The sequence below is a fragment of the Palaemon carinicauda genome, chromosome 25 (assembly GCF_036898095.1).
Source record: "Palaemon carinicauda isolate YSFRI2023 chromosome 25, ASM3689809v2, whole genome shotgun sequence".
Classification (NCBI taxonomy): Eukaryota; Metazoa; Arthropoda; class Malacostraca; order Decapoda; family Palaemonidae; genus Palaemon; species Palaemon carinicauda.
The window spans coordinates 104,520,068-104,533,655 of record NC_090749.1 but is presented as its reverse complement, the minus strand read 5'-3'; the positions used below and the strand labels follow the sequence as shown (position 1 = coordinate 104,533,655).

Below are 13,588 nucleotides of genomic sequence, written 5' to 3'. Positions count from 1 at the left end.
TACTGTTTTGTTGTACGACAGTTATTGATTTTATAAATGGATTAAACTGCATTGGTTTTATATATTAATTATGCATTAACTGTAAATTAAAAAGCTACTTACAATATGTGGTTTCATACTGGCCACACTAAGTATCGAGTTATAACGCAATTTATATGTAAGTCATTGTAAGATGATTATCATGTCCTAATTTAATTAAAAATGTTCATTATATTGGTTGTTTTGTTAATGGAATGACGTGTTACTCATTATAAGTGTGTCCAGTTCACCTCATAGAAGATCTGACATTTAGGGTGAATATAGTAAGGGCTTCCTACGCTTATAGAAAATGGAAATTACGTTCATATCCATTTCATAAGACGTGCCCGTAGTTCTGCAAAACCTTTACGCACAAACACAACCTAACCTACAAGCCATGTCCTCCTTGTTCTTGTTGTTGGGCGAAGGGATTCGCCTATCCATCGGCACCTCCCTGGTTTTCTTCTTTATTCTAATTCTGTTGTATTATTACTGTGCCCTTGGTTTACTATGCAACCCACTTCACATTGGGCAGGGTCTTCGCCATCATTTATATCTATATAATATATATATATATATATATGTCGTCCACATATATTGCTTTAAAATACTTAATATCTATAGTTTTTTTTATTATACTAATATATTTCAGAAGCCAGAATATTCTTATATTTATTCTATTTTCATTTATCCCATTTCTATAGTTACAACATCAAGAATTTAATATATCTAAAATTGAAAACCAAAAGCTTACTGTACTTTTAATTGATGGTTTGTGTCACTTAAATTATATAAAAATTGCAAATTCATACTTAGCTTTCACCTATCCTGAGGTAATCATAAATTCATGAAAATATGAAAGCATACATTAAATACAAACTGTTGTTATTATTATTATTATTATTATTATTACTTGCTAAGCCACAATCCTAGTTGGAAAAGCAGGATGCTATAAGCTCAAGCGCTCCAACAGGGAAAAATATCCATGCAGTGAGGAAAGGAAATAAGAGATAAATAAACTGCAAGGAATTTAATGAACAATTAAAACATTTGAGAATAGTACCAACATTGAAATAAATTATAAAAACTAAGGAAAAAAAGAGAAATATAAAATAGTGTACCTGAGTGTACCCTCAAGCAAAGTAGCTCAATCCCAAGTCAGTGGCTCTACCAAGAGTAGAGAACAATGGTTTGATTTTGGAGTATCCTTCTCCTAGAAGAGCTGCTTACCACAGCTAAAGAGTCTCTTCTACCCTTACCAAGAGGAAAGTAACCACTGAACAATTACTTACTTTAAGGACTGCTGATCTGGTCCTCTACAGCAGGGGAACCCTGCTCTCTTACAGGACCTCCATAGTCGTTTGATGATGTTCATTCTTGAGCATTTAACATTTCACGAAGCGTATTTCTTGCTTACTGTTAGATCATTTCTCTTGGTGGGACACGTAATTATCAGTCTTGCTCCTCTGTTTATTATATTTTGTAATTCCTTAAGCTGTACTTTTGGTAGATTTTAGTAGATGGAGTTACAGTAGTCAATATTTCTTAATGACAACCAGCAGTTTTTGCTACATTATTTGGGCATTGAGAGACAAATCACAGTCAAGAAATACACCGAGTTCATGAAATGTACTGGATATCGTCATTGAGTCATTATTTACAATTATTTGAATATCACCCAAGCTTCTCACAGTGTATCTTTTTTCCCACCATAAACTTGGTTTTGTTCTCATTTAATTTTAGTTGTTCAATTGTCATCCATTATCGTAACACTATCAAGGATTTGGTTTAGAGTTTCAGCAGTTTAATCTATATCATTTTATGGGGAAAGTAGAGTTGTGTATCATCTGCAAATAGTTTGAACTTCACATCATGCCTTGGTAGTATTTTTGATAGACCAATAGTATAGATGCAGAATAAGATTGGGCCAAGTACACTTTCCTGAGGTACCCCTCTTGTTTAAAGGTTCATATGATGAATGAGTTTTTCTAATTTGCACACAGTAAATTTCTGCCAACTAAGTAGTCTTCTTGAGGAAAGAAGAATTGTTTGGTAATCTCAGTGCTGTCATGTGTACGAGGACAGTGGAGAACATGTAAAGAATAGGCCAGACTATTAGGTTTATGTATAGGCAAAGAAAAATTACCCATAACTAGGGATGTATCCAATGTAATAGTCTGGCCAGTCAGAGGACCCAATAACTCTTCGTTCTTTGCTAGAAGAATGGCAGATTTTGTGATTTATGTAAGATTGGCTTCCAGTTACTCCTAACTGTATTAACGACCCTCTCGTATTCTCATTTCAGGCCACCTCACGTCGCCAACCGACCTGAACCTGGTCGTAGCGAGGAATAATCGCGTTGAGCTTCACCTGGTGACCCCAGAGGGGCCTCCACCCATTGAAGGAGCTTACTATTTATGGGAAGATATCATGCATGCATCTATTCACACCGATGGTAAGATTATTATTATTATTATTATTAGCTAACCTACAATCCTAGTTGGAAAAGCAGGATGCTATAAGCTCAAGGACTCCAACAGGAATAAATATCCCAGTGAGGAAATGAAATAAAGAAATAGATAAAATACAAGAGAAGTTATGAATAATTGAAATAACATAATTTTAAGATCAGTAACCACATTGAAATAGATCTTTCATAATTAAACTAGAAAAAGAGACGTATGTCCGCATACAAACATTTGCTGCAAGCTTGATCTTATGAATCGCTTTCTCTAAATTGTTTTATTATTTTTGATGTTTTTATTTTTGCTAATCTTTTTAATGCTCGTGTTGTGTTTATCCAAAGATTAATCTTAACCCTTTTACCCCCAGGGCTATTTGGGGACTTTCCAACCCCCAGGGGTTATTTTTTTTTTTCAAGCACATTTTGCAGTATATTTTTTTTAAATTGCTCTAACAGCCTTAATTTTTGTCATAGAGAGGTCAGGTTGGTCTTATTCTCTTGGAAAATGCCTGAAGTTTCTCAAAAAATTATAAAAAAATATGCAAAAAAAAATGTACTGTATATTGCAGTTTTTTGCAAGGACGTACCGGTACGTCCATGGGGGGTAAAGGGATGAGTTTTGTGAAACGTACCAGTAATGTACGTCCTTTGGGGGTAAAAGGGTTAATTATGAGTAATCTAGGTATCCCGTAAATTTAGAGAATTTGTTCAGCATCGTACCAACGTTACAGGGCGAGTCGAAAGACCTGCTCTTCATCCTGACCATGCGGTACTGCGCCATGATCTTGGGAGTGCGAGGGGGGACGGAGAACACTTCGAGATCGTCACAAGAGCGCACGAAATGTTGCGGATAAAATCGGTGAGTGGGGGTAGTGAATTGTTTGAGTTTTTCGTGGAAAGTAATAGTAGAAGGACTGATGTTTAATCTTATAGTATAGCTGTGTTATTTCATTTTGTTACCTCTGCCAACGAAGTTGGGAGGTGGTTATGTTTTTGCCCCTGTTTGTGAACAACTTCCTGGCCACAATTTTACTCATAGAGTAGTGAAACTTTCAGGGATCAATTGTTATGTTCTGATGTAGGAGTGATGCAATTTTGAAAGTCGTAGGTCAAAGTCAAGCAAAATGTTGACCGAATTAACCCTAATCTTAACCCAAGTTCGCATATGGCTGTCACAGACTTCCAATACACCTACGGTTTTGAATTGATTCTGGGAAAGGCTAGCTGGTTTTGAGAAATAATTTGCCGTGGCGGAGGTCTGCACTCTCAAAGGGCTTTTCTCGTTTACTGTTTGTATTCAGTGTAACTAGTTTTTGTATTTGTAATTGTGTCGTGTACCTTTACAGTTCTGTTTAAAGTTATTGTCCAGTATTTTCAACATGGAAGGGTGAGCGCTAATTTAAAAAAAAACAAAAAAAAAACATAATAGTATGTCCTGTAGCTGTGTGAGAGAACTATATCATTGTTGTTATAACTCAAGCTATAATCCTGTTTGGAAAAAGTAGAATTCCATAAGTCCAAGGGAATCAATATGGAAAAGAAATGAAGTAAAAAACCAAACAAGTAAAGAAAAAAAACTACGTCATCTAGCTAGAAAGATAGATATCAATGTTGAAGGAATAGAGAACAGATAAACTATCTGAGAAAAGATTTGGTCTCAGTGTACCTTGATTGGAACTGTCTTTTTAAACTTCAAACTTTTATATTCAAATTTAGTTTTAAATGGCGCTTACATTTTTTGTCGTAAACACTAAAGTCTCGGGCAATAGCAGTGGTTTTTTTTATCTATTTTACGTGAAGAATAGTTCAGTTATAATTGTAATTCTACTTTTTCATTATCACCTCTGCCAAGGTCATAAAAAGACCGGCATCAGTATTTGTTTATTTAGTTATCTGTCCGTGAGCAGGACTGTCGAAGCCTCTTGCCAGATTTCAACACCGGATGTGTATTATGCTCTGGAAGGACCCATTGATTTTGGGGGTTGATCCAGCATTATTATTATACAGTAGATACATTCACATCAGCAGATGGAAAAGAGAAAGCTTGGTCCGCAGACTTGCGTCAAATGTCGATAATCTCCATTGGCGGAAGTCTGAAAATTATGATTGCTCTTTCTAATTCTTTTAATTGTTAAAGTTCTAAGACATCCCTTTCATTACCTCCGCCAACGAAGTTGAAAGGAGGTTATGTTTTTGCCCCCTGTTTGTGTGTTTGTTTGTGAACAGCTTCTTGTCTACAATTTTTAATCGTAGGGTAATGAAACTTCTGGGATTAAATGATTAAATTTTGGAAGGTCAAAGGTCAAGCAAAATGTCCAATTCACGTAATCAGCCATAAGTTTAAACATCGTTGTCGCAGAGACTTCAAACTTGGTTCATATTTTGAGTGTATGAAAATCCACGCCTATTAATACACGTCAAGGTCAAGAAATAACCTGCTCTAGCGGAGGTCTGCCCTCTACTAAGTGCCCCTCCAGTTGTTAAAGTTTTAAGACACTTTTTATTTAGGAATGAACTTTGAATATCAGTCACAAGCACATTCTCACTTCATCTTGCTCTCCCACAGGGGAAGGCGTGCGAGACCGGTATGATTGCGATCGTCGACCCCCAAGCTCGTTGCATCGTCCTGCGTTTGTACGAGGGTCTCATCAAAGTGATTCCCCTGGACAAAGGATAACAGCGAATTGAAGGCTTACAATATCAGGTGAGTGGATAGCAGACGAATTTCAGTGTGGCGTTCCAGTTCCACCGAACCCTGACTCGAAGGTTTCCCTTATACACGCCGAGTCTGGGCTTTGTACGTTTGATACGTTGGCCCTAGAGTAGGGGGAGTATATATTTCTTTGATATTCATGTACTGTTGTATTCCCCCGTTCTACCCTCTTACATACAGCAACCTCCCAGAAAATAGGTTTTCCCGTCTTCAAATCCTGTTTTTTCGACTTGGACAACTTTCCTCGCAGAGTCAAGTTAAAGGAACTGTTACCAGTGTTCATTTCAGTAAATGGTTTTTTTACAGATTATATACGGTATAGTATTATTACATTTTCCCATAAATGAAAGTTTAGAATTATGATGCAGTTCTTCGGTTTGTTTATTCACAAATTTGGTTATTCCCAGGAATGTCCTGGCCTTCCGTCAAGTAATATTAAAGGGTATATCTTCACAAAAGAAAGGATTGAAGGGGGACATTGGAATGACAGGTATTGATTGGCAATATAGAAGGTAATGAAGTAAATAATCAAGTGAGAGATGGAATAGTTATGCAGACCAATGAGTGTAACTTCTTTGGCTTTACAATAGAAGGAGGGAGGTACTGAGAAAGCAGTGAGACAGAGAGTAAAGGAAGCACGACAACAATGGAGAGAGGTAACTAGAGTCCTTTTAGACAAGAAAATTTCATTAAGGATCAAAATGAAGGTTTATAAGGACAGTTATTGTGGCCCTTACTATTATATGGGGCGAAATTTGGAGACTTAGAGAGGAAAGAGAAGGGGCTTTTGGAAAGAAACCAAGGTGAGTATTCCTGAAACACATGTTTTTTTAATTATAATTAAATCGTGGGTTTTGGGGTGTCATAAAGGGTGCATCCATCATTTTCTTGCTCAATCTCCGTAAATGGTAAGCTCGGACTGTATGTTAGTCAAGAGTTGGTGGGGAAGTGTCAAGTGCCTTGCTACTGTATATTAACACGCAAGTGATGTTACATGTGGTTTTCAAAGAAGGCACTACTGTATCTATATCATGTCCCTGTATAGCTCGGTGTCAATGACCTTAGATGTCCGGATGCCAGAAAACTTCAGATCAGTTAATCTCTGTACAGTTAAAGTGGCATCTTCTATTTCTTTTACTTTGATCCGACGCTTTATAGTACAGTACTTAGAGACGTTTTTATTAGTTTGTTTAAAACCACATGAAAAACATCACATACAGACAAACAAAAGAACAAAGGTCCATTTTTTAAACATTTTTCATAATACTGCAGACCCTGAAACGCCATCTATACCTTTTTTATAATACTGCAGACTCTGAAACGCCATCTTTACCCTCTGTCCGAACAACCTTTTCATTTCCAGAGTGGACGAGTTGCAGATTCAAGACATAGCCTTCTTGTACGGGTGTTCGAACCCCACCATCATCATCATCTACCAAGACACACACGGGCGGCATATCAAAACCCACGAGATATCTCTGAAGGAGAAGGAGTTTTCAAAGGTAATTTTGGACTCGGTATTTATATCGGAGCAGTTCTTTTTCATCTATGCGTGAATTTTTACTGTTTGCGAGAAAGTCCTCGACTTTACGAATATTTGGAGATAACCAGACACAAGTCCAACTTATAGATCTCGGATATTGTATCAAAAGTTGATAATGAAATGCTGTAATAACATACATACATATACCAAGGCACTTCCCCCAATTTTGGGGGGGTAGCCGTCATCAACAAAGAAACAAAACAAAATAAAATAAAGCAATATTAAATAATTGAATACAGTAAGGAAGACGGACATTTGTAATATTAAACCAGACTATTTGTTGACTTGTCCAGCTGAAAATTGTAGACATGTAAGTTAGGTGAAGCATAACAAAAATATAGCTTCTTAGAACCTATTAAGTTTGTTATTTGAGGACTTTCTGTATCGGTACAGTAGTTTTTTTACCTTCCGCCCGCTTCGTAAAGTTCAAAACTTACGTTTCATCCGCACTTCCAGATCCCCTGGAAACAGGACAACGTGGAGGACCGAGGCGTCGATCATAATCACCGTCCCCGAGCCGTACGGAGGCGCCATCATCATCGGGCAGGAGACGATCACGTACCTGACCGGCACGTCTCACGTCACCGTGGCGCCGCCCTCTCATAAAGGTAATGCAGGTCAGGAAAATTTCCAGTATTTGATAGGTCACCTTAGCGCATCTCGCTGTCACGGGCTGCTATTTTCCTCTTGGCGTTCTTTCTTTCCTTTGCTTAGATCCTTCAACACTGGCTCGTTTACTTCCTTTCATTTTACTTTTACTCTGTTCTTTTAGCTTCCTTCTGCTATTTTTCTCTGTGCGTTCTTTCTTTCCCTTTCTTAGATCCTTCAACACTGGCTCGTTTACTTCCTTTCATTTACTTTTACTCCGTTCTTTTAGCTTCCTTATGCTATTTTTCTCTGCGTTCTTTCTTTCCCTTTCTTAGATCCTTCAACACTGGCTCGTTTACTTCCTTTCATTTTACTTTTACTCCGTTCTTTTAGCTTCCTTTTGCTATTTTTCTCTGTGCGTTCTTTCTTTCATTTTCTTAGATACTTCAACACTGTCTAGTTTACTTCTTTTCATTTTACTTTTTCTCCGTTCTTTTAACTTCCTTCTGCTATTTTTCTCTCGCCGTTCTTTCTTTCATTTTCTTAGATACTTCAACACTGTCTAGTTTACTTCTTTTCATTTTACCTTTACTCCGTTCTTTTAACTTCCTTCTGCTATTTTTCTCTCGCCATTCTTTCTTTCATTTTCTTAGGGCCTTCAACACTGTCTAGTTTACTTCTTTTCATTTTAATTTTCCTTCGTTCTTTTTGCTTTCTTCTCACCTATTTAATCTCTCGTGATTGTGTCCCATATTGATTTATTTACCCTTGTTCTATTTTGATTTCTCCTTATCGGTCAAAGTTTTATTTTACTTTTCCTGTTTTTTACTCTTCTCAATTATTGAGTGTCATACCTTTCCCTCGTTCTATTTTCATTTCCCTTTATTGGCGCGTCTCATTGTATTTTTCCCCTCTTGATTTTACCTCTCTTGCCTATTTATTCTCTCATACCTTCCTCTCATTCCATTTTAATGTCCCTATATTGGTCGAAAGTCTTCCCTAAGAAATGCACACTTATGTTGAGCATAATTATAATGAAATGTCAGTAAAAATCTCGCGTGACCGACCGTCGTATCAAGGTGAGAATAACAATCTCTCTCTCTCTCTCTCCTCTTCCTGACAGACCAGCACCATAGTGTGCTACGCGAAGGTCGACTCTAACGGCTCCAGATACCTCATGGGGCGACATGTCCGGACGTCTCTTCATGCTGCTGTTGGACATACAGGATGACCGCGCAGAGGCGACCGTCAAAGTAGAGCTTCTGGGTAAGTTTGGGTCCACGATTTTTAAAGTTTTATTAGTCATCTATAACTTGGAAAATAACCCTAGGATTTCTTGATACGTCTTCGGACATTTCTGCCATGGTTAATAAGATTAGCTAGCTGTAAGTAATGTAGATTAGGGTATTGTATAGGCATCATAACCGATACAGTTTCGCTGTTTAGTGTTGCAGTGAACTTCATGTACCCGCAGATTCCATTTTGCATGAAAACTTTTCTGGCAAATATACGCATAGAAATTATGGTAGAAATCCAGGGCTCGTTGGTTAGCAAAGTGGTCTACTGAACTCTAGCTCTGCAAATATAAATATTTTGAAGTTTTAAATTAGATCTTATTTATAGTTCACTTACATGTCATTGTGACTATTGGGCTGTCTTTAGATTTCTCACATGACTGAAGTGTCTTTTCCTCCTATTTCACACACACAACATTTTAGACAAATCTAAATCTAGTTGAAAAAAATTTTTGCCAACTCTAAATCTAGTTACAAAACATTTTTGCCAACTGTAAACCTAGTTGAAAAACATTTTTGCCAACTCTAAATCTAGTTACAAAACATTTTGGCCAACTCTAAATCTAGATACAAAACATTTTTGCCAACTCTAAACTTAGTTACAAAACATTTTTGCTAACTCAAAATCTCCTTTACTATGTAATTTTCTCATAAAATAATTGATTACTGTATTAATGCCTATCTTATTGACGAAACCCCACTCTATGTATTTACTTTTAATTTTCTCTAATTGATTATTACTGTAATTCTGTACATATCTTGTCGAGGAGACCCCACCATTAATTTCCTCCATCATCGCAGGAGAGATCTCCATCCCGGAGTGTCTCACGTACCTGGACAACGGCGTCGTCTTCGTCGGCTCCAGGCTCGGAGACTCCCAGCTCATCAAGCTCAACACGGAGCCGGACACCTCCGGCCAGTACGTGTCCGTCATGCAGACTTTCAATAATTTGGGCCCCATCGTGGACATGGTCGTCGTCGACTTGGAACGCCAGGGGCAGGGCCAGCTTGTAACGTGCTCGGGTGGGTGTTGCTCGAGGCATTTCGCATGTCGTTACCCCTGCCAACGAAGTTGGAAGGAGGTTATGTTTTACCTCCCGTTTGTGTGTGTGTGTGTGAACAGCTTCCTGGTCACAATTTTAATCCCAGAGTAATGAAACTTACTGGGTACTTTTAAGTAAAAAGCTGGAAATGATTATATTATAGAAGGTCAGGGGTCAAGGTCACAGTCAAGCAAAGTGTCCAATTCACGTAATTAGACATAAGTTTAAACATCGTTGTCACAGAGACTTAAAACTTGGTTCATATTTGAGTGGATGGAAATCTACGCTAATTTATACATGTTAATGTCAAGGTCAAGAAATAACCTGCTGTAGCGGAGGTCTGCCCTCTACTAAGTGCCCCTCTAGTTCATTAATATGATCAAATATCATCCCTCGGGTAGGAGGAGAGGGAGCAGTCATACTCTGGTGAGAAGGGTTATAGTTAGGAAAAGGGGAGCTGGGGGGAATGGTTGAATCTGTTTGTGCAAATGTATCTAAATATTTAGCCATCATTTTCAGTGGGGCATGTATGCTAGTTTTTCTTATTTCGCATTTTGTTCATTAATATGACCAAAAACTATTTTCTATCAACTGATATACAATTTTCATATTCTGTAAAGAGAAAATGAGCTGAACTACGTTTTAAGAGAAGAGAAGAAACCCTTTTTGATCTCCAGAAGGACATTTATTGAAGGGTTTTTATCTCTAGAGGGACGTAATAAAGAATGACATTTTTTTTTTTAAGGTTCGCAATTGCTCTCGTTTCAGGCGCCTTCAAGGAGGGCTCCCTCCGCATCATCCGGAACGGAATCGGCATCCACGAGCAAGCGTCCATCGAGCTGGAGGGCATCAAGGGAATGTGGTCCTTGAGCGTGAACTCGCCGAAGCATCACAACACGATTGTCCTCTCGTTCGTCGGGTTGACGAGGTAGCTCTGAGCAGGCTGACTTTACGTGTACAAAGAGTTTTCATCTGGAGGCGGATTTTATTTTTCAATATATGAAATATACAGTATACTGTAGATATACAACACCGTAGTTTTATATTAGAATTGTAGGTCATATTTTAGTTGTATCAGAAGGTTTTCATCTTACAAACTGGCGACTTGCAAACACAGATCCAACCAAAATCTTAAATCTCGGATATTGTATCAAAAATTCATAATGAAATACTATAAAACAATATTATGTAATTTAATACATTGAGCAAGATGACATATGCAATATAAAACGGGACTATTGGTTGACTTATGCCATAATTTAACAAAACTCAACTCACAGCTTCTAGAAACCTATAAAGTTTGTAAGCCGAGGACTTTCTGTTCAAAGAATTATTGATGTTTGTTTTGGTTTCTTCAGTACCTCTCAAATTCTTTAAACCTGTCGGCATGTTTCAGAGTGCTGACGCTGAGCGGGGAAGAAGTGGAAGAAACCGAGATTGCCGGCTTTGTCTCCGACCAACAGACTTTCCTGTCGTCGAACGTGATTTACGAGCAGCTCCTACAGGTCGGTTCCTTTATTTGGAAAGGTTTTTGTAGTATGTTAAGTGCTTATTTCATTCTAGGTTATCTTTGTGCACATGTGGAAGGCAAGAATTTTTAAGGAGAAAAAGGCCGTCTGAAATCGGTGAAGTTTTTGTGGGGCCGTCTGTACGGAGACGATTACGAAGGTTCTATCATTTTTTGAAAATAGGGCTCCCCAGATTTCATTTTTTTCAAAATAAGGGTGTTTGCATTCGTTCAAATCGTCTCTCTGTCCCTTCCCCTGCCTACTGGAAGAAATTATCCTAGCTATCCATTTTCGACTTTTTTTTTTTTTTTTTTTTTTTTTTTTTTTTTTTTTTTTTTTTTTAGGGTCACTTAGATCTCATTTTTTAAAAATAAGGGTGTTTGCATCTGTTCATATCGTCTCTCTGTCCCTTCCTCTGCCTACTTAAAAAAGACGACGCAGACGAAGACGACGCACACGAAGACGATGAAGACGAAGACCACGAAGACGACAGAGACGACGATGAATGTTCTTTCATTTTTTGAAAATAAGGCTCCCCAGGTTTCATTTTTTTAAAAATAAGGGTGTTTGCATCCATTCATATCGTTTATCTGTCCCTTCCTCTGCCTACTTGAAAAAGACGACGCACACGAAGACGACGCACACGAAGACGAGGAAGACGAAGACCACGAAGACGGCGGAGACGAAGACGAAGGTTCTATCATTTTCTGAAAATAGGGCTCCCCAGATTTTATTTTTTTAAAAATAAGGGTGTTTGCATCCATTCATATCGTAATTCTGTCCCTTCCTCTGCCTACTTGAAAAACACGAGGCAGACGAAGACGACGCACACGAAGACGATGAAGACGAAGACCACGAAGACGACGGGGACGATGACGAAGGTTCTATCATTTTTTGAAAATAGGGCTCACCAGATTTCATTTTTTTAAAAATAAGGGTGTTTGCATCCATTCATATCGTATCTCTGTCCCTTCCTCTGCCTACTTGAAAAAGACGACGCACACGAAGACGACGCACACGAAGACGACGCACACGAAGACGATGAAGACGAAGACCACGAAGACGACGGAGACGATGACGAAGGTTCTATCATTTTTTGAAAATAGGGCTCCCCAGATTTCATTTTTTTCAAAATAAGGGTGTTTGCATTCGTTCAAATCGTCTCTCTGTCCCTTCCCCTGCCTACTGGAAGAAATTATCCTAGCTAACCATTTTAAACTTTTTTTTTTTTTTTTTTTTTTTTTTTTTAGGGTCACTTAGATCTCATTTTTCAAAAATAAGGGTGTTTGCATCCGTTCATATCGTCTCTCTGTCCCTTCCTCTGCCTACTTGAAAAAGACGACGCAGACGAAGACGACGCACACGAAGACGATGAAGACGAAGACCACGAAGACGACGGAGACGACGACGAAGGTTCTTTCATTTTTTGAAAATAAGGCTCCCCAGGTTTCATTTTTTTAAAAATAAGGGTGTTTGCATCCATTCATATCGTATTTCTGTCCCTTCCTCTGCCTACTTGAAAAGACGACGCACACGAAGACGACGCACACGAAGACGAGGAAGACGAAACCACGAAGACGGCGGAGACGATGACGAAGGTTCTATCATTTTTTGAAAATAGAGCTCCCCAGATTTTATTTTTTTCAAAATAAGGGTGTTTGCATTCGTTCAAATCGTCTCTCTGTCCCTTCCCCTGCCTACTGGAAGAAATTATCCTAGCTATCCATTTTCGACTTTTTTTTTTTTTTTTTTTTTTTTTTTTTTTTTTTTTTTTTTTTTTTTTTTTTTTTTTTTATAGGGTTACTCAGATCTCATTTTTTAAAAATAAGGGTGTTTGCATCCGTTCATATCGTCTCTCTGTCCCTTCCTCTGCCTACTTGAAAAAGACGACGCAGACGAAGACGACGCACACGAAGACGATGAAGACGAAGACCACGAAGACGACGACGAATGTTCTTTCATTTTTTAAAAATAGGGCTCCCAGGTTTCATTTTTTTAAAAATAAGGGTGTTTGCATCCATTCATATCGTATCTCTGGCCCTTCCTCTGCCTACTTGAAAAAGACGAGGCAGACGAAGACGACGCACACGAAGACGATGAAGACGACCACGAAGACGACGGAGACGACGACGAAGGTTCTTTCATTTTTTGAAAATAGGGCTCCCCAGGTTTCATTTTTTTTAAAAATAAGGGTGTTTGCATCCATTCATATCGTATCTCTGTCCCTTCCTCTGCCTACTTGAAAAAGACGACGCACACGAAGACGACGCACACGAAGACGACGCACACGAAGACGATGAAGACGAAGACCACGAAGACGACGGAGACGACGACGAATGTTCTTTCATTTTTTAAAAATAGGGCTCCCCCGGTTTCATTTTTTTAAAAATAAGGGTGTTTGCATCCATTCATATCG

General features: G+C 38.3%; 1 long non-coding RNA gene across 1 annotated transcript; it reads left to right on the top strand.

Moving 5' to 3' along the window:
- Positions 1-5,048: 5,048 nt before the first annotated feature.
- LOC137619320 (uncharacterized) lies at positions 5,049-11,171 on the top strand. The gene is made up of 7 exons (XR_011039897.1): positions 5,049-5,186; positions 6,559-6,697; positions 7,195-7,355; positions 8,450-8,592; positions 9,423-9,644; positions 10,433-10,592; positions 11,061-11,171. It is a non-coding gene; the product is annotated as an uncharacterized lncRNA (long non-coding RNA).
- The last annotated feature ends 2,417 nt before the right edge of the window (positions 11,172-13,588 follow it).